Here is a 27,172-nt window from a genome sequence, read left to right on the forward strand (position 1 = left end):
TATGAGAGCTAGGCCTTAGGAGGAAGGAGTCTTAAGGTCTGTTCTATATTAATTCTTCCAAGTCCTGTATCATAAGTGTGTTGGGCCTTCAACAACATATTATATTTAACTCTTAGGAAGAAAACAAGGCAAATGTCATTGACTTCTATTTGTCAGAATATATTCTTTAAGGTTTCTAACCTATTTGTTCCTTGCATTTTCCATTTTTAAATTTTTAATATTTTTATCATCATCTATTTTCTGAGGCCACAGTTTTGAAAATTTCCATGACCCATTTATTCAGGATGATATTCTGGGAAGATTTCCAATACAGCCTCATTAGATGTTACTCAGTTAGAGCCATCAATGATCCCACATGAGGTTACTTAGACACTCCAAGCTATGTTATTCACATCTAGCAATAATGAGAGAAACTATATTTCTATTTTCATAGTTGCAAGTTTAGAAAAATATGTCATGTCCATGAACCTTTCAGTTCTTGAGGAATGGCTTGCTTCTCTGATCACCAGTGGTAAAGCATCTCATCTCCCCAGGGACAACACAAACATATCTCTTCATTCACTCTCCTTATAGTTAATAAGTTTTTTTAGAAAATACATAACTTAAGAACCAGGCTATTTAAACTCCCCTTTATTGTCTATGAGTTGGCTTCTTGGAAACTTATTTGGCCCTTCTGAGCCTCAATTCTCACAATGATTAAATGTAAATAATTATAAACTTACCACACAGTGTAGTCATAAGTACTACAAAGACAAAGTCTTTTCAACTTCTAAAGATGCCTTAGGACAAAGAAGATACTAAGTAAATACAAGTAACCTTTTATCCTCCAATGGTACAGAATTTTAGAGAACTTTAGCTATGACTATCAATCCTCTTATCTCTCATATTCATTCATAAATTCCTTGGGCTATGGATCACATTTTGTTACTTTTTATTACCCATGGAGCTGAACTCAATTTCTTTTCATGGTGAAGAGACTGGAAATGTGATTTGAAGATGAGTAACATATAATAACTCAGATCAATCCTCTATCTCCAAACTATAGGTAGAAATATGTTGAGGACAGAAGCATTTCAGAATTTTATTACTACTACTTTGTGTTTGTGTGTGTGTGTGTGTGTGTGTGTGTGTGTGTGTAACTTTCAGAATCTGCTTTTGGTTTTTCTTTGTAGATTGTTAGATGGTTTCAGGGCTGACCACTCTACACTGGACAACAATAATGGAGTTGATCCTGTAGAGAGACAAATTCTCCCTCTCTCAGCAGTCATTAACTGCTTTGTAGTTCTGTGTCTAGTTGTGCAACCTCTTGAAATTATGCCCCGTCCATTAACATGCCCATTGATATAACCCCTGTCCTGGTATTGTTTACTCAGCCATTTCTAAGGAAGTCTGTTTCACAGCAGACTTCACATTATTCTGACTCTTAGAATCTCTCTGCTTTCTCCTCTGTTCCCTAAGGCATAGATAAACTCAGTAATTGTGTTTTAGGTACATTCATACAGGCTGATCTTCCCATGATGTAATGATCTCCGTATTGTGTCTAGATGTGATTTTCTATGATGGTCTCCATTTGATATAAAATCAAGCATTTTTGATGAGGGATGGTAGCTACAATTATCTATGAATATAAAGATAAAATTTAGAATATAGTAAGGAATTTTACTGGAAAAGTATTACTGATCCTTTTCTAAGTTCTGTGATCTCACTGGCCTCCAGAAATTGGCTAGGTTTTTCAATACGAGAAAAGATTTCTCCCCTGTCGTGAGGAGCTTTCAATAATAGCTCTGTTCAATTAAACAGTTGTTGATTGTCAATGACATGTGAGCAACACTACTTGAACCTTTGTGCATATCTTGCCATACTTACCATTGTATGGTTCCTAGTTATTATAGCTAGGTGAGGGTGTTTAATTGCTTCCCTTGCTTGGCAGCTTGCATAGTATTTTCTGAAGCCATGGAAGCCAGACCAAAAGAAAAGGGCTTTCATGTCAGATCCAGTTTGAATTACCTGTGTCCTTAAGTGTGCAATTTCTGCGGCAATATAGGCTCACCTTCAAACTCTGAGAGGCAACCTAGGGCTATCAATGTTTAAGGGGGGGGGGTAAGAGAAGGTCTTGAGGTTACGGTAGATGAGAGAGTCTGGAGGGAGGAAAGGGAGGGAAAGAGAGAGATAAACCTATTTCAGATAAAATACATAACAATAATATAATTAAAATTAAAATAACCTTATTATGGATTAAACTGTTTCCATTCATTCCTTCATTTATTCAAATATTATGGGCATTAGTATGATTCTATAAGGGAGAAAACTAAAGCTTATAAATATAAAGGATTCATACCCCACTCATTCATATGGTATGTGGTAGAGCTTGACTTTAAGTCCTGGTTTTGTTACTTAGACTATGATACCACTAATACGTCTTCTCATCATTCAGATTACTCTGTACCAGGACTTTCAAACTCTCAATATGTGGTAATTTGGGCCAGATGAAATTACTGAAATAAGATGTGAGATTATTCTAAAGACTTGTGATTTGCAGTGATGAAACTCATCCCTACACGTGCACTGACACAGAGAAGCTGTAGAAAACAGACTACAAAAGTTTCTTGCTAGCTCCAAAGCCCACCCATCTATGAACAAATTACCTCCTTGATCCATGGTTCATGGGAACTTACTCTGACCTCTTCTGTCCTCTGGGAATCTTTTTCAGGTTATTGCCCGTATTTTAGCTTCGATTCTCTACTCATACTTTGAGTTCAAGATATCTGCATTAGAAAGATGTCTTTATTTGTCTATTTTCTTGCTGAACACTGATGCTTCAGGAACCTTCTCAGCTCCTTTTTTATAATATATTCTGGTCAAGGCCCTAGTAATTATGGGAATCCAGAATAAAGCAACCTCCCTACCTTTGATGAGCAAAGAAGCATTGAGCCTTCCTCATTCATGAAACCTAAAAAGTCCCAGTATGTACTGTAATAGAAAAACATCATGAGACAGACTTAGTTCCACTGCACATATGTAACAGTTGTGCAGCAGGACTTTCATGTGAGACTCGTAAAGTGGAAGCAGGGGCTGTTTCTGACTCTGTTGCCTGCCTTTAGGCCACATTCCCCTAACCTGGCCTCTTGTCTACCCTCAATAGGAAAAGATGTGCCTAATCTTGATATGCCAAGGCTGGTTGATATCCATGGGACAACTCTCTTTTTTTGAGAATGTAAGGAGGAGTAGATGGGAGTAAGGGTAAGGAAAGGAAGGGGCTGGCAGGAGAGAAAGGAGGGAAAGGGAAAATGTGATCAGTGTACAAAACAAATAAATAACAATCTGAAAAAGAGAAAATTCCAAGGATGCTATGCAATAGGAAAACATCTTTGATTCTCCTCCCACTAGCTTCTTATTTTCACTTTCTTTTTTTCAAATGAGGCAAAACTTGGTCATTAAAAGACCATTCTAATGCCAGGTGGGTAGAATCAGATTCAAAATCTCCAAAGGGTTTGGTAGAGATTGTAGAACTTCTAGGCATAAAGGGTGCCACCTGAAGTGAGAGCAGAAACACCCTGAAATATGGTCATCAAGAATTAATATAAAAGAAAGAGACACACTGATATAAAACCAAGCTGCAAGAGTGGAGACACAGGAAAGAGCTTGACTCTGTAAATGAGAGCTATGATGAAGATGCCCACAGACTTAGGAATGGGTAATAGAACAGCAGATGTTTACCCTGACATTATTTAATATGTCACAATGTTTGCTACAAACATACTGATATCATCTATTCTTGTCTTCCAAAGAGAGGATGTGGCAGTTATTCTTATAACAATTTGAGAGGTGAAGAATTTGATATTGAATTATGTTAGGTGACTTGACCAATGGCCCAAAATCAAGAGTGGCATATATTTATAGATTTACTTGTCTGATCCCAGAACTCATTGGTATTCCAGAGATATAGAGAGTTCAGCATTGGACTCCATTTCTGAAATGCAAGATGAACACTGTGGTGGTTTGAATACGTTTGGCCCAGGGAGTGGTGCTATTTGGATGTGTGGCTTTGTGGACTTGTTGGAGGAATTGTGTCACTATGAGCATGGGATTTAAGATACTCTTCCTAGCTGCCTGGAAGCAGTCTTATCCTAGCTGACTTCAGATGGAGATGAAGAACTCTCAGCTACTCCTGCACCATGTCTTTCTGGAGTGCTGCCATGCTTCTCTCTTGATGATAATGGACTGAACCTCTGAACATGTAAGGCAGCCCCAATTAAATGTTGTTCTTAGAAGAGTTGCCTTGGTCATGTCTATTTACAGCAATAAAACCCTACCTAAGTCAGAATTTGGTACCAGGAGTGGGGTATTGCTGTAATAGGCCTGACTACACTTTTGTTTGGAATCCTGTAGATTTGGAGACTTTGGACCTGGAAAACAATGGAATGCTTTCAGTGGTTCTTAATCAGCTAATCTAGTAGGAATATGGAAGACTTTGTTGCTGAGTGTGATTTGGACTGTGGAAACCTAGATCTAGAGGTTTCAAAGAAGTAGAATTTTAATATATGGCTGAGAGACTGTTGTGATATTTTGGTGAAGAATGTGGCTATTTTTTGTCCCTGTCTAAAAAGTCTACCTGAAGCTAAGGTAAAGAGATTTGTATTAGTTTCATTGACAAAAGAAGTCTCAAGAAAGCCCAAGAGAGGTTTCCTTATCTGGTTAAGTCTCTAGCATTTTGAACAAGTATAGCAAGCTAACAAAGGAAAAATATCAAATATACAGTTCAAGTAATAAAGGAGCATCAGGAAGTGAAATGTAGCTGAATCTTGTGTTCAAGGACATAAACAGATTGAGGTGTTGAGTTTGTAGAAAGATCCTACACAGCTAAGCTTATTGTTTATGTATTTGCTATTGAACAAGGAATAATTATATCATATTAGGTATTATTATTACTTGGTTATTGTTTTCACTTGGACTTTTAATGTGGAATGAATTAAAAAATACAAAAACGCAAGAAACAGACTTTGATCCAGATCTTGAGAAGCAGTGGCCATGAGAAACTTAGGCCCAGGTATGGTGGTATACACCTTTAACTCCAGGAAACAAAGCCAAGCAAATCTCTGAATTCAACCTGGACAGAGCAAGTTCTAGGTGAAGAAAAATTTAACTTCAGGCATGTTGGTACACACCTTTAATCCCAGCATCCATGAGATCTCTGAGCTTAAGGTCAAGCTACAGAGCAAGTTCCAAGCAAGTGCCAAGCTAGCCTTAGGCAAGGATGGAGTTGGAAAACTGAAAGTTGGTAGTAGAAGAAGTTGAGGGGAGCATGTTCTAGTCACAGCAAGCAGTAAAACTTGGTATCATTGGCCATGTGGCTCTGGCTTTAGAGTCAAGAATAGAAGTGGCTACTGGGACAATTGATGCTGTTTAGCTGAAGCTAAGAAATTAGAACTGCTTAAGAAGAGACCAGCATCACTGAGGTACAATATTCTGGGAAGTGTTTTCTGAGAGCACAAAGAAACTGTTCCAGAGATAGGCAAGGTTGTGCCTCATGCTACAGCTGGACTAGGTAATGTGTAAGAATCACCCAGGTAGTACTGGTTTTGAAAGTATGAAGGGGTCATGAAAGAAGTTGAGGCTTGGCACCATAAAGAGAGCCTATGATAGGCTATTGATAAAGCCTAGTGGGAGTGAAAGGCCCCAGTGTATTGGAGATGTGAGTACCATGAGATAATCACCAAGAATAGCAGCAGCAGTGGAGAGGAGTGGAGTGAACTAGAGCCTAGAGTGTTATAAAGGGTTAAGCTGGAGATGTGACCCAAACCCTTTGGGGGAGGCCTGAAATCACACATGGATCCCAGACATTAGAGCAAGAAGCTTTAAAGTGGAAGTTGCTTTGGATATGCTAAGATGTTAGAGATGCCAGAGATGTTGGATGCCTGCTGAGGAAAGTAGCTAACAGGGAGTAAAATCAGCTCAAGAAAATGAATTGTGTTGTGGTCAGCAAAGTTGAAATGAGGTTTGTATCTGAAGAGCACTTTGACTTCAGACAGGGAGAGGCAGAGTTTAGAGTTTGTTCAGCTGGTTTTTAGTTTTGTTTGTTCCAATATTTACTCACTATGACATTTTGTGATAGTGTATCTCCTGTGATATTTAAGGTATGTGATATGCTTTTTGATTTTCACTTTAGAATGGATTCCAGTTAAGTGATGGAATGAATCTCAGAAAAGAGTTTGAACTTTAAACATTTTTGAGACTGTGATAGTCTGTGGGGATTCTTGAAGTTGAACTAAATATTTTTTTAATTATACTATAGGTAGGCATGGTCCCCATAGACTCATGTGTTTGAACAAGCCTATGGGAGCCAGGGAGTGGAATGTTGTGTGTAGTCCACAAATGTGGCACTATTTGGAGGTATGGCTTTGTTGGAGAAGGTGAGGCCTTGTTGGAGAAAGTGTTTCATTGTCAGCATGGGCTTAAAGACCCTCTGAGTGGTCTGGATGCTAGTCTTCTCCTAGTGATCTTCAAAAGAAGGTGTAGAACTCTCAACTCTTCTTATAACATGCCTTCCTGCATGCTGTCATGCTCTCACTTTGATGATAATGGACTGAATCTCTGAACCTGTAAGCCAGTCCCAATTAAATATGGTACTCATAAGAGTTTCTTTGGTCATGGTATCTGTTCACATTAGTAAAACCCTAATAAGACAACCTCAAACCTAGGAAGCCATTAGAACAGGGTATTATTGAGGTAGCACACAGTGTTACAATACAAGGTGAGTGAGCTCTTTAATTGGCCAAAACAGATTATCCCGAACCAGTAGAAAAACCATAGAAATGAACAAATGGCTGCAATAGCAGTCTTATCTTGGTTTAATTGTTGTGTTCAGTCCCTTTGGTTCTTACCAATAGCATTCAACCTCCACATGATCTTGATGTTTAGTAAGTTTCTTCCATTGACATCTTTCTCTCTCACATCCCCATAGCATGTCTACAGGGATTTTGGGAGGTTTGTGTGCTCTTCTGTATCCCTCCAAGGTTTGAATTCCACAGAAAAAATTGTTCTAAAAATAAATAAAATGATTCTGATGTAGGAATAATCCTGGTCACAGAGACAAGCTTCTAGGGAGTTCTAGGTAGTCACTGTCACATTTATGAAGATCTTTCCCTGTCTTGTACCAGTACTGGGATCTGCTTCTATAACTTGGAAAGACTGAAACAGTGCTTTGTAATACCAAATGCATTGCAAAAGCTCTCATTTTATTGAAGAAATAAATACTGATTTGGTTTTTTTTTTTTTTTTTTTTTTTTTTCAGGAGGAAAGCTTCTAATTCTAGAAGCTCTTCTAGAACCATAGGGCTGATGCTTTGGGGGGGTCATCAGTGAATTCTCTGGCATGAACACTTGTAGGTAACAGAAGCTAAATTGGCTTGTAGAACCAGGAATTGTGGGAAGACACAGTTTGGAGATCAATTCAAACCATATGGAGATATTGGCACTTCTTGAGCTATTCAAAATGTAAAGGATCATTTTAAGAAGGAATGTGCCTCTTTTCAGTGAGGACAAAGTTGAAAGCATACTAACTTGTTAAGGAATAACTTGAGATAAGCCTGGTCTACATAGTGAGTTCTAGGACAGCCAGCGCTACATAGAGAAAGCCTGTTTTACTTCCCACCTCAAAGTTGATACCCCTTCAAGACAATCTGAGATTCCAATGCCTCGGCTGATTGGTCAGGCAATGGGACTGTTGAAAACTATTATTTTGGGTCCTCCACTATAAAAACAGCGATTAACTCAACCCCAGACTCTGGGGCATTGTTCCAGTCTTGACTATATTGGAAGAGGGTGCTATTTCCAGCAATCTAGATCCTGGTAGGAAACAAGATTAACAGGCAGTGGAGGATTAAACAAAAAAGTAAAGAGGATATTCAGTGTCATCTGAAAGATTAGTGCCAGCTTTACTTTTTCACCATAGTGTGTAGGTAAATTGTAGCTCTGGACAATAGGATCTGAAGTGCAGATAAAACATCAGGGCTTTCTCAACCAGAGAGTTCCCTAGATGCAGACATCATGAGGAGTGAATAGAGATAATGCTAGGACACAGGAAGACCCTGTGTACTGGTCCCTGCCATAGGCATAATGTTACCATAGAAATCCAGATGTCACTGGCATGTAAAGGTATGGGAGTCTATGACAGTGAGGCACAGCTAGTAGTAATCTTCAAGAGAAGGCTTAAGTGACTGTGTCTTAAGCTTCCTTCAATTGTGAGATAATAGTAAGTGAGGTCTAAAAGACTGTTAACAAACCAGGCTTGTGTTATTTCCATTTAGTAAAACTGATCTTTAACTTAAAACAGGAATTATCAGCATTGAGTGAGTCAGAATCATTTAGATGGCTTTTAGTAAAATTGGGGGTCGTATCCCCAGAATTGTGACTCATTTTCTAGCTAGATCTTGAGAATTTATAGCAACCTCCCAGAGGCTGCCCCTGACAGCAGCAGTGATCTTCTCATTACACCTTATAGCATTAGTCTAAAATAATATAGAGCAAACTTATCTGGTAAATGGTACTTTATATACTTCATGTTTGTTAAACAAAAGTAGCAACTTCTTGATCTCAATGACCATGTCAAAACCTAGAGCTGTCTATTAAGTAAGACATAATTCCTTACACAAAATGGCTTTTAGTCCAGAGATACATGAATATGTAGTTATGAGACTGAGTAAAGTACTCAGTTTCTTACTAAGATACTAAAAAAAGTGAATTTATGTATTATAAATATAGTTTTCTTTATCATCTGACATTGAAACCAGATACTGGCTATTAGGGTCAGAAAAGTCTGAATCAATTCTTGGTTCTACTAATGGATACATGTCTAACCTTGGATTAGTATTTAAATGGTCTTAATTCATTTAATAACATTACCCCTAGTCAAAGTTTAAGGAAGAGACCACAAAATAAACAAGACTAAGTCTGTGTCAGAGTTGTCCAGAGAATAAAGGTCAAGCATACACATGTAGATAAATAGGAGTAGATTAATTTCTAAGGATTGGCATGATGCAATTATTGAAAATGACTAAGTCACATTATCTGACATCTGTAATGCAGATACCCACAAAAAATAGTGATTTTTATTTAGTCCAAATTGAAGGCACTGGAATTTAATGACACTGGTGCTTAAACTCAGAAGAGGGTAGAAGTCCAAGTTCAAGAAGGGATAGAACCATCCCTGCCTTTTGGCTCCATCTTCTGCCTTTTGGTTCTACTAAACAAAATAGAAGCTAAATATACCAGGGGCTGAATATCCATATTAGTATGAGTTACTTTCTCCTATTCCATCAGTGTAAACGCTAACATCCAGCAGAAACATCCTTTCAGACTCACCCATAAATAATAATCTTTTAATACAGTAAAGTTGACATGAAATCAATCATGTGTCTGACATAATGTCCATGTTGGCTCTCGTCTCCAGTAGTTCATACTTTTTCAGTGGTAGTGGTATTAAAAACAGGTCATAACTGTACATGTACACAAATAAAATGAGCTGTGATCAGACAATCTGAGAAGGAGGGGGAATGGAAGCAGGGAGAGAGGAAGGGAGGAAAAAGAGAGAGACAGAGAGAGAGAGAGAGAGAGAGAGAGAGAGAGAGAGAGAGAGTCAAACCTAAAGTAGTCAATCAGGTGGTTTTAGGGCAGATTGTTTTTGAGGTCTGTCTAAGGAGGTAGTTACATTTTCCATACATTCTGCACCACCAGGTAGATATCTGAGTAGGTATGCACATAAAATAAGCAAGATAAATAGTGAATGTCAATAAGTATTCTCATCATTTCATTTTTTAATGTTCCCATGCTATTGTTATCATAACAAGGATCATAATTACAATAATTCCAGCAAGGCCCACACATGAGCAAGAGGCCACAGGAGAGCTACTTCCTTTTTAGCAAAGGGATACATGTGCATAGCAATGATGCTGAGAACACCAGAGGGGAGGCAGCTAACAACACTTGAGAACTCAGCAACAGATCTCTTGAGACTGGCTGGACCTAGGTGTTGTTCTAGGGAGTCCACGCAAATATGAATAAGAATAGTAAATTGTTGGTTTTGTGTTTTAAGAAAACACCAAACAGCCAGCTTATCCTGTCCACATGTCATTGCCATCTGAGATTGCATTAGAATCAATGGGGATTATTAGAATCATCCAACCATCTGCTGTCTCTGATGATGATGTGCACAGCTTTGCCTAAGGAATCATTCTGAAGCAGATATATGTTAAGGGCACACAACAATGAGGAGTAGGGAATGGAAAGTAAGAGTGGTTGGAAGCTGATAGCCTAGCATGGGAACTGCTAGTGATGGGGAGACTTACCCTGAACAAGATTAAAGCACAGTTGTCAATTGGATGTGGACAGTGAAGGAACTAGGGCTTTGCTACCCCCAACTTCTTATCAAGCTGCACCTAGAGAAGAAAGACTACTCATGCTTTGGAGAACAATCAGTGATGCTAGGCAGGTGACTTTGGCTGACAGAGCTCTTTTCTGTCAAATGGAATATTGTCCTTCCTTGCAGAGAAGTGTATTCTGAGGACCGAGTAAGATGACAGGTATGAGAAGCACTTTGGAATTTGTAAAACATTTTTCAAATGCGAGGTGCTATTTTTATTACCCTGTTTCCCTGTATAGAATGTGACCCAATAACTGAGTGACAGCGTCTGGCTGCTCCAGAGGGATCATCACAAGAGGAGATGGAAGGGCCTGAGCTGCATCTACACAGACCCAAGCAAGCTTCCCAGGGGACCCCCTTTCCAACACTGCCCTAAACATCTATCTACTTTAGAATGATTCCTTAGGCAAAGCTGAGTACATCATCAGAGGAGAAAGCAGGCAGTTGGATGATTCAGTGGATAGAAAGAAATAATCCCCATCGATTCTAATGGGAGCTCAGATGGCAATGACATGATTACCATTCATCCTTCCATTATTAAGCAATGCAGGGCATCTGTCTCCTGATGCATACAGACGCTCCCAGCAGGGGCATTCCCTGTGTAGAACATTAAGGGGAACTTAAGATAAATTCCTCTTCATTGGGTTTTACTAATGAAAACCTATTTAGGGCCAAGCTGAGCAAGCTGCACTGTGGAAGCTATTTTACTTATAGCGGATCCCTTACTTTCTTTCCTTCTTTGAAATCCCTCCCTTTCTTCGAGTTTTGTTTTTCTGTCTTCACTCAGGTCTCAGATTTTTTTCATCTACTATAAAAATCAGAAAGAGTACTTGGAGACATCACTGGAATTGGGGGCACATCTGGAGTGCAATGTAGTGCAGTGCAACTCCCTGGAATCTATGAGAGTGATCCTAGAGAAATGTCCTAGTAATGGGGCATATGGAGCCTGAACCTGCCATCTTCTATGACCAGGCAAGACTCTCACAAACAGGACTAGGGCATTAATCTAGCCATAAAACTTCAACTTACAATCTATCCTGCCTGTAAGGTATGCTGGGGGTAAATGTGGCACAGAACTTATGGGAGTGGCCATCCAATGACTGATCCAACTTGAGGCCAGCACTATGATAGGTAGCCCATCTCTGACACTGCCTGGATGGCCAGAAACTGAAGAAAAGACAGCCCAGAGACCCAGGATAGAACCAAACATGACCTTTAATTCAATAAAACAATTCCCTATGATATCCTATACTTATAGATTGGTACCTAGCCCAATTGTCATCTGAGGGTGGTCATCCAGCAACTGATGGAAATAGGTACAGAGACCCACAGTCAAACACTAGGCAGAGCCAGGAGAATGCTTGCAGTAAAGTGAAGGAAGTATTGTAATTGCCAGAGGCATAGTGGACACCCAATGAAAACAGCCCTCAGAATCAGCTAAGCAGGGTCATAGGGACTCACAAAGACTGAAGAAACAATCATGGCCTCCTAAGTCCTCTGCATAAACCTTATAGCTGTGTAGCTTGGTATTCTTGGAGGACTTCCAAAAGTGTGAAAAGGCAGGTATCACTGACTCTTTTGTCTGTGCTTGAGACCCTTTTCCTCCTACTGTCTTACCTTGTCTGGTCTTGATATAAGGGTTTGCGCCTAGGCTTACTGTAATTTGTGCTTTGTTCAGTGGATATCCCTGGGAGGCCTACTCTTTTTATGTTTGAAGGGAAACAAAGGAGGAGTGGATCTGGCAGAGAGTAGGTATGTGGAGAGGTACTAGGAGGAGTGGAGGGAAGGGAAACTGTAGTCAAAATGTAATGTATAAGAAAATAATAATAACAATAATAATAACAACAACAATAATAATAATGATAATAATGATAATAAATGACATAATATCTAGCTGGATCATTCACAATACACATACATTTCTTTCTCTTAGTTCTAGTTCTGGGGACTGAAAAAACTGAGATCAAGATATTGGCAGGCTCAAAGTTTCATATGTGTCTGTACCATTGATAGCATAATTTCATGGTCGTGTCCTTACATGGTAGAACAAAAGAAGCTGAGCTGTGTTCACATATGGCAGAAGACTGGAATCAATAAAATTGTTTCTCAAGCCTTTATATATCATTTATCCATTTGTGGGTGCTGTTCTCTCGCAGCCGAATCATTTGTAAGGATCTCTCAATAAAGATTATGATTTAACATACAAGTTGTAAAAGAGATATATTCAGACCATAGCACGTCCTCGAGATTGTGCTTACTAATGTTATCATCTTGGTGATGAGTTTTTCAATATTTATATCTTAAGGATTCACAGAATTTTGGACCTTTACATTAAATAACTCCAAAGTTAGTTTCTATTTTTTATCACTTCTTTTCTTAGTTGAGAATAAACCAGTCAGCATTTATCCTTGAGGATGACCTAAATCATTTTCTGGAAGGATGCTGACATGAAGGGAAACCAATGGCCCAAAGCAGAACTGAGCAAATGATTCACAAAATGTGTTTGTCCCCTTTGAAGCATGTGGTCCTGATGCTGCCTGGAACCATGATACAGAGAAAACGATCCTGTCTGGCTTTCAACCACTCATATTTGTTATTCAGGGTGATTTTTCTCTCAGTGGTAATGCACAGGCTCACATGAGTTACCACCTAAGATGAGCTCTGAAATGCTCACACCAGGCAAGAAACAAATTCACCCAAATTCACTAATGTGATTTTGCTTACATATTGTCTGTGTTTTCACCATATACTGTTGAAATATACCTCCCATTTCTGAAGCAAGCAAGCAAGCAAACAAGCAAACAAACAAACAAACAAGAAACAAAACCAAAACCAACATTGAACCCCTAATATGCATCTATTTTAGGAAAGAAGCTACTAGGTTTCAGTGGAATTCGTTCTTCATCAAAAGTTACTTATTTAGAGCTGTGTAAAAAGGATATTTGATCCCTTAACTAGAATAGAAAATGACCTCTTATTGGTTTTCTATGGTTAGTTTTAAAGGAATAGGTGGATTGAAATATTTTGAGCCTTTTGGGTAAGTGGGACAGGCACAGGGATGTGAGAGGAGACTTCTAGTCCATGTTGCAATATGGATTTTAGTCCTCCTAGTTCACCTGTAAGGTGACCAGTGATTGATATAGGGGGGTGAACAAGTAAGTTTTAGTTAACCAGAGCTAGAAAATGAGACAGCAACAATCTCTAGCCAGGTAGGGCTGATTCCAGGTGTACAGCCTGGTGCTGCCCTTCTACAATGCTCATAGAAGGTTTATTTACCCCTTTTCTGATGACTTGGGGATCTGGCCCTGTCTTTGCCAACTGTCAATCTCTGAGTTCTATTGCAGAGAGACTTCTTTACTTGTGAAACAAACTTTGCTACTTTTTCTGTGGGCTGAACTTATTGAAGAGTTAACTTTGCTATTCTCAGGACACCTTGGGCCTGATTAATGAAATTGGTGATAGACTATTTTCTGACCCACCTTAGTGAGTATCTTAGTGAGTCTTCTGTTACTATTTCAAAATTTCCAAGCTAATTCTCTTATTCCGGTAAGTGTTTTGGTTGATGACCCACCTGTGGGGATTGTGATGAGGTGGCTCATCTAGGCAGGGATTGTGGTAGAGTTGCATGGCTCATGATGTCTAGAAGTGACATAAGAAAGAAGACATCCATACACCACAGTGAGCACCTTAAACAAGCCTTCCATGATCTAAACCTCCTGTTAGGCCTCACATCTTCAAACTTCTTTTTTTTTTTTCTTGGATATTTTATTTATTTACATTTCAGATGTCATCACCTTTCCCCATTTCCCCTCCCTAGAATCCCCTTCTACCATTCCCCTTCTCCTTTTTGCTTTTATACCATTTTAATTATATGCAAGTATTAAGGTTAGTTCTAGTTTGAGGAACTAGCAATACAATAGATGTAAATACTCAAGGAACAAGCAAGACAATAAACACAAATAGTCAAAGAACAAGCAAAGCAATCAACAAAGTCTTGTGATCACTCCTGTGATCACTGTTTCTAAGAGCTTATCAGGATGAGCAAAATATCTGATCCAACTTCCCTGTTCTAGCCCAAAGTCATTTTCATGTCTGAAGCTTACTTCCTTGTTCTAGCCTAAAATTTAGATTCCTACATGAAATTACTTCTTCGGTCTAGCACCAAGCTGAGGTTCAAGCCTTTACCACATATGCCTTTGGAAGAACAGTCTAGACCCAATGTTCAACAGCAAGGTAATAAAGTGTTTCAATGATTTTGCTTCTCTAATTCTCTAGGCTCCTGACTTTGAGAATGGTAGCTGGTTAGCTATCTCAACGTGTGTATGTGTGTAGTGTTTTTGCAAGTGTAAAAGACAGAGGTCAATGATAGCTATCTTCTTCTATTGCTCTCTACTTTATTTTTGTGAGATGTGATATTTCACTTAACTAGGAGTTTGCTGTTTTGAACGGACTCACTAACCAGTAAGCCCCCGCAAATCTTTTGATCTCTTCCTAACTTTATAATGGGTTCTAGATGGAAACCAGCATGCCTTGCTTTCACATTGCTTCTAGGAATCCAATCTCAAATACTATGTTTGTACAGCAAGCACTTTACCCACTGATCTATCTTCCAAACCTGGGCTCAGGGTTTTTGACTGATTTCTGTTGTGTCATTTATCCAACCCCCTAGTGGAGTATTTAAGAATCTGACTCTTGTCAATGTCTCATGACCTGCATAAAGATATGGAGTTTTAGATACTGGAAACAGGAGTGAGAAAAAGTGGGGGTGTGTGGAGGGGTAATCTAGAGTGGTAGCTAATATAGTAACCACCACTTCTGTGCACACTCTACTCCTATTTTGCACAGCTCTTGAAGTATTACATTGCAGATATATAGAAAGTTGCTATCCCCAGCATAAGTGCTCAACAAATATTTTTTGATAGTAGCAAAATCAAAAGGTCACAGGATTTTGAGACCAAAATATGTCTGGAGGAGTTTAAAGTGCAACTCAGAGACAACTCAGAGGCAATTCACTTGCCTAAGATGCACAAAGCCCAGTTCCTCAGCAGTGGCATTCAAACAAAGAAAGCCAAAATAAAATGAATTCTGTATCTGTAACTTACTACCTTTATGGATCTGGGTTGATTCCATGTTTTCATTTGTACAATAGAAAAAGAAACGTATTCTTCATGCAAAGACCTGTGGAGGTGGAGATGTGCAGTTTGTGCAACAGGACAGCAGACAGTGAGAACACCTTAGTTTCTACTTCTCCCATTTTCTCAAGGACAGAAGGATCCTGCCAGGCAAGGGAAGATTTTTCAGCCTTCTCAGTACTGCTCTGCCTGGAATTAACATCACACTTGCAATTTCTCAGAGTGATTGATAGGGATTTCATGGCGATTCTATCACTTGGTGGAGGGTGAAAGTCGCTCAGTGATTATTAGCTGGGTTCCTCCATTAAGACCCACTGCCCAAGACATACTCTAATTACCCACAAATTTCTGTTAGGCTTTATAGTGTAATTGCTATTCATGGTCCAATTAAGGGGCAATTTCAAGCTGAGGGGAAAAGTGTGCTTTATTGCTTCAATTTTGAAATCTGTGTATCTCAGAGCCATAATCTATTCATGGTCTACAGGGTTCCACACAGAGATGCTCATGCTGCTTTCCTAACTCTTATGGGACTACCCTACCACAGCAGGCACTCAAAGGACAACTACCTGGCTGTGAGCAGAGCTTCCAACATGTCCCTGAAGCTTTATGATCCAAGAAGACAGAGGGTAGAAAACTCTTCTTCCAGTGTATTTCAGATGTTAAAAGAAATCATCAGGTCATTTCAGTATGTGGAGAGCTCTGTGAGTGGAAAGCACTAGCCCTCTCTGAGGGGAATGCCATCCACAAACACTTAGGACAAGTACAGACACCATCTTGGCAGCAAGTCCATTTTCAAGTTCCTGTTCTAACATTGGCCACGGGTGTGGCATTGAACAAAAGCATTTAATGCTCAGTGACCTCGTGTTTCAGATAGGGAGTACTCACCTTCAAAGGTAATTTTAAGGAGCAGATGAAATAATGTACGGTAGAATCCAACACGTAGTAATATCTAAGCAAATGTCATTACCAGCATCAGCACCATCATTATTGTCGTCATCATCATCGTCACCGTAATCATCATCATCGTAATCATCATCATCATCATCATCATCATCATCATCATCATCATCATCATCACTTGTACTCCTATTTTAGCACAACTGTACTATTCTGGGTAAGTTTGTGAGATATACTGATTATGGAAATAGTACCTGAAAGGGCTTAATAAAGGAATCAACACATTAAGCAGATTTCTCTGCTAAGTACTTCTGGGAGCATCCAATTCTTTAATTTGCATCTCAAGTTGTAAAGATGGTTGAAAAGGCAGAAAGAAGCTAAGCAATCAAGAGTTAGGATTTTGTAGCAAAGAAAAACAACTGGATTTGCCCCACCCAGCCTATTGATCTGTAGCCTCTATGTGTATAAAACGGTATAATGATGGTTCCTTCATAGGTTTATTTGAGGACCAAATGAGATAATGTATGAAAAGTGCTCACCAGTTTTACACTCAAATGTTCAACTAATGTTGACTTGGTATTATCAATATTTCTTATATACTCTTGAAAAGATCAAAACATTTTTCCATAAAGCAGAGAAGTCAAAATACAAATATCTTCAGAATATGCAAATTCCAGGTTCTGTTATGCAAAGCAAGAAGTACAGGGAATCATATCTCATTGCATTTAACGTGTGATGCACCTTCCCTAAAGATGCATAAGAATACTGATGGGGTACGTGGGCCTGTTAGTTAGTTACTAACTGATCAATACAATCCATAGGAATCATCTGGAATAAGCAGACTAAATTTCCATGTAGACTAGGACCCAAGGTAGGTCAAAATGGAAACTGACATCAGGATCAACTGTCCTAGCTAGACATCATTACTTCATCACAAACTGCAGAGGCTTATTGAATTATTTTTGCTCTAAGAGGCATTATGCTAGACACCGTGTTCAAAGTCTTCAACATGTTCTTGTTTTTCATTTTTTTAACCCCTAGCATGAGCCTTGGATGAGTACAACAAAATCTGATCTCAAGGTACTGTCCAGTTTTCACAGGCATTGCTGATAGGCTTCTGCACACCCACAGAAGAGGCCCCTAAACTTTGCCCATGTGCCATCAAGAATACGCTTTAGCATTTTTCGTCTCCACAAGTTTCAACCCAGATACATAGATCTTGTACTGTAGGAGCAGGTGGTTAAGCACTGCCTCTATTTCACCAGAGAATTCATTTCACACTGAACAGAACAGATCATTTTTTTTTCCTGCAAGCTTGGCCTCATGGTTCCCAGGTTCCCATTGATGAAACATTACCCATTCACACTCTGGCCCATTTGTTTCTGCTGCAGATTTCCCAGAGACTTGCAGAGGTGATGTGTAGAGCTTTCCCATTTATGTTGTTTTCTCGTGCATAGCAAAGGGGTGTCAGCTTTCATTTCACTTAATGACCCTCTGAGTGGGGAAATGTTCCCTTGTCATGTCACATGTCTGATTCTAGCCTGATTTTAGAAGCTGAAATAATCTTTCATGGGGATGAGCTTAAAAGGCTTCCTCTTCATCTTTTATCCATTGGTAGTAAGGATCAATCCAAAAAGTAACAAGAAAAAATGTTGAATGGTCCAAAATCAGGGTTTCGGGGAAAGAAACATATTGATTTGATTCATAGATTTTTTTCATTTTCTAACTGTCAGGCCATGGACTTGACAATATTTTAGGCCTCGGTTTCATCAATTATAAAACAGATATTATGCTCACAGCCATCTTAAGATCATGCTAAGAGCTGGGATATTACCACCTGTATTGGAGATAATACATGGTAACAGGCATTGTATATTACATAATCTTCTTCATATTGGCTTCCCAGAGCCAGACATCTTTGAGCAAATGCCAGCATCTCCAAGGGATAAGGGGTTCTTAAACAAGGTTGTATACTGATCTGTCTTTCCTCCTTTCTCCTGTGGATTATGGGCTGGCCAGGCACAGTGTCTTGTTTACACTTTTATATCCATTATTCAAAAGAATATGCACTGTTACAAATGCTAGTTGTGTGTAGGAGCTAGATAAAGTGGCTGCTATTGCAAGAACATTCCAGGTCATATGGAGTAAGGTTTTACATGAAAAAGAATATATTCAGGCAAGACATTGACAGCGTAACATAACAGAGATCCTAAAAAGCAAAGTAGTTCCAAGAAGAGCAAAGCCAGTGAGGCATAGATTTCCACACAGATCCAGGGCTTCTGCAAGTATCCAGGGCTTCTGCAAGTATCCAAGACAGAGAGAATGAGTGAGCTAAGCTCCAAGGAAGGAAAGGCTCTGTTCATCATTGAGGGATACAGGAGAAGGCAGAGCCAACACTGACTGTTTATACAATTTAGAATAGACTTATTTTGTTGTGTCTCATATAAGAATCTTAATAAAATGTCCTTTACCACAAATGTATCTGCCAGTGTTTGTACATTCCTTTAAAATCTTGGGGGACTCATGGCACACAGAATTTCTGGGCCTTGAGTGGTTGGCTGAGGTGAAAAGATGAAATGAGGTACACACAAATATACACACACAAATGCATCAGTTTTATGACAGTAGGAAGCCAAATATTGATCTACATGAACACACACAAGAGAAGGAGAAAGGAAGCTAATTCATGCTTCCTCCCATTTTGGCCTGCTATGTGCACCATCTACATGGTGGGACTTGGTACCCTCATCTTGTAAGTGTATTACTAGGATCCAGTGTATTAAGTCAATACTTCATGAACAACATTTTTGATTTTACCATTTCTTGTTTCCATCCAAATCTGTCCCCAGTCTATCTTCAAAATGTATTCTATTCCCCCCTCACAGGGAGATCCACTTGAGGCCTCCTTGTCACTTGGTCTCTTTGAGTCTGTGGATTATAGCATGATTATCCTACACTTAACAGCTAATAGCCATGTAAAAGTGAGTACATACCATGTTTGTCTTTATGAATCTGTTACCTCAGTCAAAATTTTTTAGTTCCATCCATTTGCCTGCAAATTTCATGATGTCATTGTTTTTAATGGCTGAGTAATATTCCATTTTGTAAATGTAACACATATTTGTTATCTATTCTTCAGTAAAAGGACATCTAAGTGATTCTAGTTTCTGGGTATTACAAATGAATCTCCACAAAAAATAGTTGAGCAACTTTCTTTGTGGTAGGTTGGTACATTCTTTGGGTGTATACCCAAGAGTGACATAGCTCTGTCTTGAGGTAGATCTATTCTCAATTTTCTGAGGAACCCACATATTTATTTCCATAGTGCACGCACAAGTTTGCATTCCCACCAGTGATGTAGCAGTGTTCCTCTTGCTCCACATCCTTGCCAACATGAGCTGTCACTTGTAGTTTTGATCTTAGCCATTCTGACAAGTATCAGAGGGAATCTCACAGTCATTTTGATTTGTATTTCCTTAATGGCTAAAAATATTAAACATTTTCTTAACTGTTTCTCAGCCATTTGAGAATCCTTTGTTGAGAATTCTCTGTTTAGATCCATACTATGTATTTAATTGGAATATTTGGTTAGTAGATGTCTAATTTTTTAGATTATTTAGATATTAGATATGGAATTGGTAAAAAAAAATTTCCATTATGTTGGCTGACATTTTGTTCTACATTGTCCTACACCATTTTGATGGTGTCATTTGTCTTACAGAAGCTTTATAGTCTCATGAGGTCCCATTTATTAATTCTTGTTCTTAGCACCTGTGCTATCAGTGCATTGTTCAGGAAGTTGTCTCCTGTGCTAGTATTTCAAGGTGATACCCCATTGTCTCTTCTACTATATTTAGTGTGTTGGGATTTATGTTGAAGTCTTTGATCCACTTGGTCTGGAGTTTTGTGCAGGGTGATAGATATTGATCAATTTCCATTCTTCGACATGCAGACATCCAGATAGACAAACACCAATTGTTGAAGATTGTTTTTTATTGTGTATTTCTAAGTCTTTATATAAAAAATAGGTGGCCATAAGTGTTTGGATTTATACCTGTAATTCTGGTTTTTTTTTGTTGTTGTTGTTGTTGCTGTTGTTGTTGTTAATTCTTTATGTAGTTTTCATATCAGAGTGATGATGGCCTCATAAGGTGAATTTGGCATTTTTTCCTTCTGTTTCTGTTTTGTGGAATAATTTGAGGAGTACTGGCCTTGGCTCTCTTTGAACAACTAGTAGAATTCAGTAATAAAACTATCTCCATGATTTTTACTGGTTGGCAGCCTTTTAAGAACTGCTTCTATTTCATTAGGTACTGTAGATCTATTTAAATTTTTTATCTAATCTTTATTTAACTTTGATAAGTGGTACCTATGGAGAAAGTTATCTGTTACTTTTAGATTTTTAAAAATTCTGTAGAGTACAGGTTTTTGAAGTAAGACTTAATGATTCTTTGAATTTTTTGGTATCTAATGCTATGTTCCCCTTTCTCATTTCTGATTTTTTAAAATTGGGATAATCTGTCATTGTCTTTCAGTCAGTTTGGATAAAAGTTTGTCATATTGATTTTCTCAAAGAAACAACTTTTTGTTTCATTGACTCTTTGTTTCTATTTGATTGATTTAAGCTCTGAGTTTGGTTATTCCTTGCCATCTACTCCTGCAAGTGTTTGTTTATTTTTATTTGTATTTTTTGTTCTAGGCATTTCAGGTGTGCTATTAAGTTGCTAGTATGAGATCTCTCAATTACTTTATAAAGGTACTTAGTGTTATGAAGTTTTCTCTTAGCACAACTTTCATTGTGTCTCACAAGTTTGAGAATATGCATTCATTTCAGTTAAATTCTAGGAAGTCTTTAATCTCTGTATTTTTTCTTCTTCACCCAGTTATTGAGTAGAGTGTTTTTTTGGTTTCCACTAGTTTGTATGCTTTCTATTATTGTTGCTATTGTTGAAATTAGCTTTAATCTGTGGTGGTATGATAGTATGCAGAAGGTATTTCAATTTTCTTGTATCTGTTGAGACTTACTTTGTTACTGAGTATGTGCTTATTTTTGGAGAAAATTCTATGAGGTGCTCAGAAGAAGGTCTACTCCTTTGTGTTTGGGTGAAATGCTTGGTAGATATCTAATAGGTCCTTTTAGTTCTTAACATCTGTTAGTTCCATTATTTCAGTGTTTAGTTTTTGTCTGGATGTCCTGTCCAGAGTTTCATTTCTTTTGGTTTTGCTGGTGTGGTTTATTTATTGCCTGTGTTTTGTTGATATAGTTAACCTCTTGGGTTGAAGTTTTCCTTCTAGTGCCTTCTTGTAAGGCTAAATTTTTGAGTAGATATTTTTTACATTTGACTTTATCATGGAATATCTTGTTTCTCCTTCTCTTGTGATTGAACGTTCTATGAGGTATAGAGTCTGGGCTGACATCTATGATCTCTTTGAGTTTGTCACACATTTGTCCAGTTCCTTCTGACTTTAAGAGTCTCCATTGAGAATTTGGGTGTAATTCTAATAGATCCGTGTTTATATACTACTTGATTGTTTTCCCTCGAACTTTTCATATTCCTTCTTTGTTCTGTATTCTCAGTATTTTGATTACTATATGACAAGGAGTCTTTCTTTTCTGGTCTAATCTATTTAGTGTTGTGTAAACTTCTTGTGACTTTATAGGTATGTCTTTCTTTTGGTTAAAGAAGTTTTTCTTCTATGATTTTGTTAAAAATATTTTATGTTAATATTTTTTTCTAAAATATTTCTTTGAGTGGGGATTCTTCTTTTTATACTCCTATCATTTTTAAGTTTGGTCATTTCATAGTGTCCTAGATTTCCTGGATGTTTTGTGTTAGGAACTTTTTAGAATTAATATTCTTTTTGGCCAATTTTTTCCATCTTATCTTCAATCAGTGCCTAGGCTTATCTCTTCCATCTCTTGTATTCTATTGGTGATGCTTGTTACTGTATTTCCTGTTGGCTTACCTAGATATTCTATATCCAGGATATCTTTTGTTTGTGTTTTCTTTATTGCTTCAATTTTCAAGGCTTATACAGTTTTTTGTTTCCTTTAACTCTTTATTTGGTTTTTAAAAATGGATTTATTAATTTTTTTCTATTTTTGTCTTTTCTTTAATTTTCTTAAGTGGTTTATTCATTTCCTTTTTAAGGACCAACAACATCTTCATAAAATTGGTTTTAAGGTTGTTTTCTTTCACTTTACCTGTGTTGGAATGTTCAGAGCTTGCTGAAGAAGGATAGTTAGACTCTGGTAGTGACATATTGGGCTGGCTTTTGTTGATTCTGTTCTTATACTGCATTTGGAGTAATTATAGGTATAGTTATCGATTTCTGAGTTTGTCTTTGTTGGATGTGTGTTATTCCCTTTGTTTTGGTTTCCTCCTCCTCCTCCTCCTCCTCCTCCTCCTCTTCCTCCTCCTCCTCCTTCTTCTTCTTCTTCCTCTTCTATAGCCTGTGGTTGAGCAGAGGATCTCTAGCAAAGTTAGGGAATGGAGTTCTAGTGACAAGAGTGACCTCTTTTCTAGCCATGGGTCCTATGTAAGAGGTGAGGGTTGATATGTGGTAATGGGGAAGAGTGTGGCAATTGGGAATAGGCTAGACAGGCATTCAGTGGGAACAATCCTGTGGTTCTTGTGGCCAATTTGTCCACTGGTCCAGAAAGTTTTCTTCACTGGAGTTGGGGGCTGGGATATGGTGATCAGAAGTGAAGAAATGGCTGGAGGTTGGCTGGACAGGTACAAAGAATATACAGACTGTCTGTGGGCAATCAGCCTACCTGGGATTCTGGTGGTATCATGATCTCTCATGGGGCAGGAGCTTCTACCAGAGTTGTGGTCTTCGATATCATGATGAGGAAAGGGGGGCTGTTGGGGGTAGGTTAGGTTGGCAGGTATTATTTTTTTAATATAGCATAAAACACTTAGATACTGGTGATAATTGGCTCACAGGGATAAACCTTCATTTACAGGATTAGCTGGGTGGCCATATAAAAGAGGCCAGAGAACTGCTATTCAGCTTGCTTCCTATGTGAACACATACCATGAAAACTTCGTCTACGAATCAGAAGCCAAGACTTTATCAGACACCAAATGTCTTTTGATATTTGATTTCCTGGTCTGGAAAGAGAGAGGAGGGGGGCTTTTGTGTTGTTTATATTTAGTTTATGGATTTCTTATAATACCTTTAATGCTGTCATAAAGTTATTAACATATGAGAAAAAGAAGTTGGTTTGATAGTATTTACACCCTAGCTTACTGTCATTGAGGAAAGAAATGTCTCCATGAGTGTGATGGAATATTTCTATATCTTTTCATAACTAAATCCCTCTACATTGCTGGCTGAGGCTTCTCTTTTGTACTACATAGACTTCACCTACTTGACATTGCCTTATGCCCTCATTCTTTTCTCCTTTATTCCCTCCTGAGACTTTCCAGGACACAGAGACCTACTCTCCACCTTCAGAAGAGCTCAGCTGTCAATTCTAGGTTTTAGGCATCCTGCAGAACAATAGACCTGTCCGTTCCATTTGGACTGTGAGTGACCAAAGAGGGACCACTTAACTGAAAGTTTACAACAGAGAGTCCCCCTGCTGGGCTCATTTTCTGTGGAAAAGGAATCTGCTACCATCTGTATATAACAAGAGCAAGTGGCTAGGGACCTGTTTAAGTCATTGTAGGGGGATTTATTCTTTCTTCAGAGATTAAAAAAGACACACATTTGATGTCTTTTTCACATTTTTCATGTCTTTTCTTACCTTCATTTGTCCTCAATAAAGTATATAATTATCAATAGGCCTCTCAAATGCCATACCATGAGTAAGACACTCTCAACCCAGCAGTGACAGAAGACAGTAGTAACTTTCCTTCTTCCTAATACCCCCCACTTCTTAGCTGCCTCCCTAGAGACAAGTATGTTGTAAAGCCAGAAAGAAGAGGATTGGGAGTCTCAGACATCTGAAGCACAAAACTGGGCAACATCTCAGTGACCAGGACAAGTCTTTCTCTGACTGTATCTCCTTATTAGCCTAGAGAGTGTATATATATTGTTCAGTCTATTGTAGGACATAAGATTAAACTGAATGTTTACATTGTAACTGGTAGGTAGATGAGGTGATTTAGCCACACCATACTGACTTCTAGAGTTCTAATACCTTTTTACATCACAGGTTGAAACTCTAGAAATCCTGTAAAACAGTGGTTCTTAACCTTCCTAAAGCTGCGACACTTTAGGACAATTCCTCATGTTCTGATGACAGCCAACCATAAAATTATTTTGTTGCTACTCTGTACTTGTTATTTTGCTACTTTTATGAGTCATAATATAAATATTTAATATATAGATATCTCGATATGTGATCCCTATGAAAGTGTCATTCATCCCTTGAAGGGGTCATGACCCACAGGTTGAGAACCACTGCAGTAAAAGAAGAAAGTAGACATGTAGGATATATTATCTAATATAATACAATTAGAAATCTAATATATATCACAAACTATATATGGCCTACCTGTACCTCAGGGTATCTTGTAATAACATACATATTCAAATAAAATATAAGACATTCAGTTGAAGATGTCTAAATATAAAATAGAACCTACATATATTAAATAAAACTGTATTGTTTATATGAACCTCAAATTTAGCTTATGAATATATTTTCATTTACTGGATCTGCAAAGGATGTATGCATGTGTCTCTAACTTTAGGTTGCTTTGTCTGGTTGAGGAGGATAAGAGCCCAAGTGCACAGGTCAAGTTATGTCATCATAATTTGGATGCCAAATCGTGATGACTGTCTTGCATAATCTCAATCAAGTTTTAGATAACACTGGAGTGATTTTAACATATTTCAGAAAAGAAGACACAATATCCTCTGATGATGTGTAGATTTTCAAAAACAATCCAATTGCAGAGTGAAAACGAGGCAGCCGGGAACAGACAAATAAGGCACCTCCTTATACACAGCCATCAATATAGAAAGGAACTTTAAATTTTTTTTGTTTTAAGAGCATAGAGATATATTTTTATTATATGAAGATTTGCCAGAGGCAATATAAAAGCACAATGTACACAGAGTGCCTAGAACTTGTAGAAGGTTTGTGACTTCTCTAACCAGGAGCATCAATCTCCAAGGAAATGTTTATACTTCTTTGTTTTAAAGACATTTAAAGACATCTCAGTTAGAATAAGAAATTGGAAAAAGATGCTTCTCTGAGGACAGACAAGAGTTGTCCCAAGAAGCATTGAAGGTGTCTTTGAAAATCCCTGAGATGTGGTATTTAGAGGAGGGTGGTCTTTGGAGAGGGTCAAAGGCATATAGGCTCTTAAACAGATGTTAACATTTAAGGTCAGATAGAGGATTTAACAATTTGCATTTAAGCATCTTTCAGTCTCCCCTTCTCTTGCTTCAATGATTGCTGTGTGACCATGTCCCTGCTCAAAGTGGCTTAGAAACAATAATTACCATTTATTATCTTTTGTAATTCTGAAGCTCACCAGGGCTTAAATGGGGTTGCTTCTGATTCTCTTTGTTTGGCTGGAACTGCAACTGTCATTCATTTGGGAACAAGCTGAACACATAAGATAAGTAACCCAAATGCCCTGCTGCTGGCTGGGAGCTCAGCTCAAGATGTCATTGCACAGTGTGTTTTTCTTCTGACCTGCCTCTTCAACCTGCCTGAGCTCCTTACAGTACAACCACTAGACTTCATGACTGTGTTCATACTGCATAAACACTGCCTCTTTTTTAAGGTCCAGAACTGTAAGCTACTTGAAGTCTTCTGTAAATCAAAGCAGATCAAAAGGGCAGCCAGCATTCACAGAGAGGCAAGTGAAGCTCACCCCTAGATGTGAGCAGCAGACATAAGAATTACCATTCTATTTAAATTGATGCACAGTTCCCCCTATATTCATAGATTATTTACTGCTCCCACCACCACCCTGACTCCATGTAAAATATGCTCCATATTTTACATATCACAACAGGCATAAAAATCTTGTCATCTTACAACATCATACTTTGTCTTGAAGGCTAGTCTTGTCATTTAACCAGGTCCAAAGTCACAGGTGTCTTGCCTTGAGAACAGGTCTTCTATGGTTCTTGTAAATATGATGGACTATGAGTTAAAAAGTCAAACCTGGTATTAAAGCATTAGCAAATGGCCAAATGATAGACACATTCAAAATGGAAAAGGTAAAAGAGCATTATGGCTCCACAACAATTTTAAAATCCAGTGAGGTATGTAAGTTAAAGTCCTTGCACTGTTCACAAATGGTATACTGATTGTGACTACGTTGGGTGCCCTGGTGGTAGGTCTGGGCTCTTAGCTCTGTTGTCTGTATTCTTGGTTCTATCCCCTGAGTCACCTATTCAGTCCTTGCCTTAGTTTAGTTTAGATCTTGATGTTCTAGTTTGAGGCCTTTGTCTAGAGAAACAACTCCTGCCAAGGCCACATAATCGTAGAGGCATCAAATTTTTTCCTGAGGTCATGAAGCAGATCTCTAAGCCAGCAATGTCATCTGAAATATCACATGATAAAGCAATAGCCTCCTTACTTCAAATCCAGGGTCAGATCAGAGACAACTCAAATGCCTTACATGGTTAGTCATACTATGCACTGTCGATTCTGACCCTCACTTAACATACCGACATTTTTTCTTTATTATTTTTTTGCCGTGAAAACACAAATAAAAGCTTTAGGTCATGCCCATTTCTAAACGCTTTGT

This window comes from Arvicanthis niloticus, chromosome 3, assembly GCF_011762505.2.
Source record: "Arvicanthis niloticus isolate mArvNil1 chromosome 3, mArvNil1.pat.X, whole genome shotgun sequence".
Lineage (NCBI taxonomy): Eukaryota > Metazoa > Chordata > Mammalia > Rodentia > Muridae > Arvicanthis > Arvicanthis niloticus.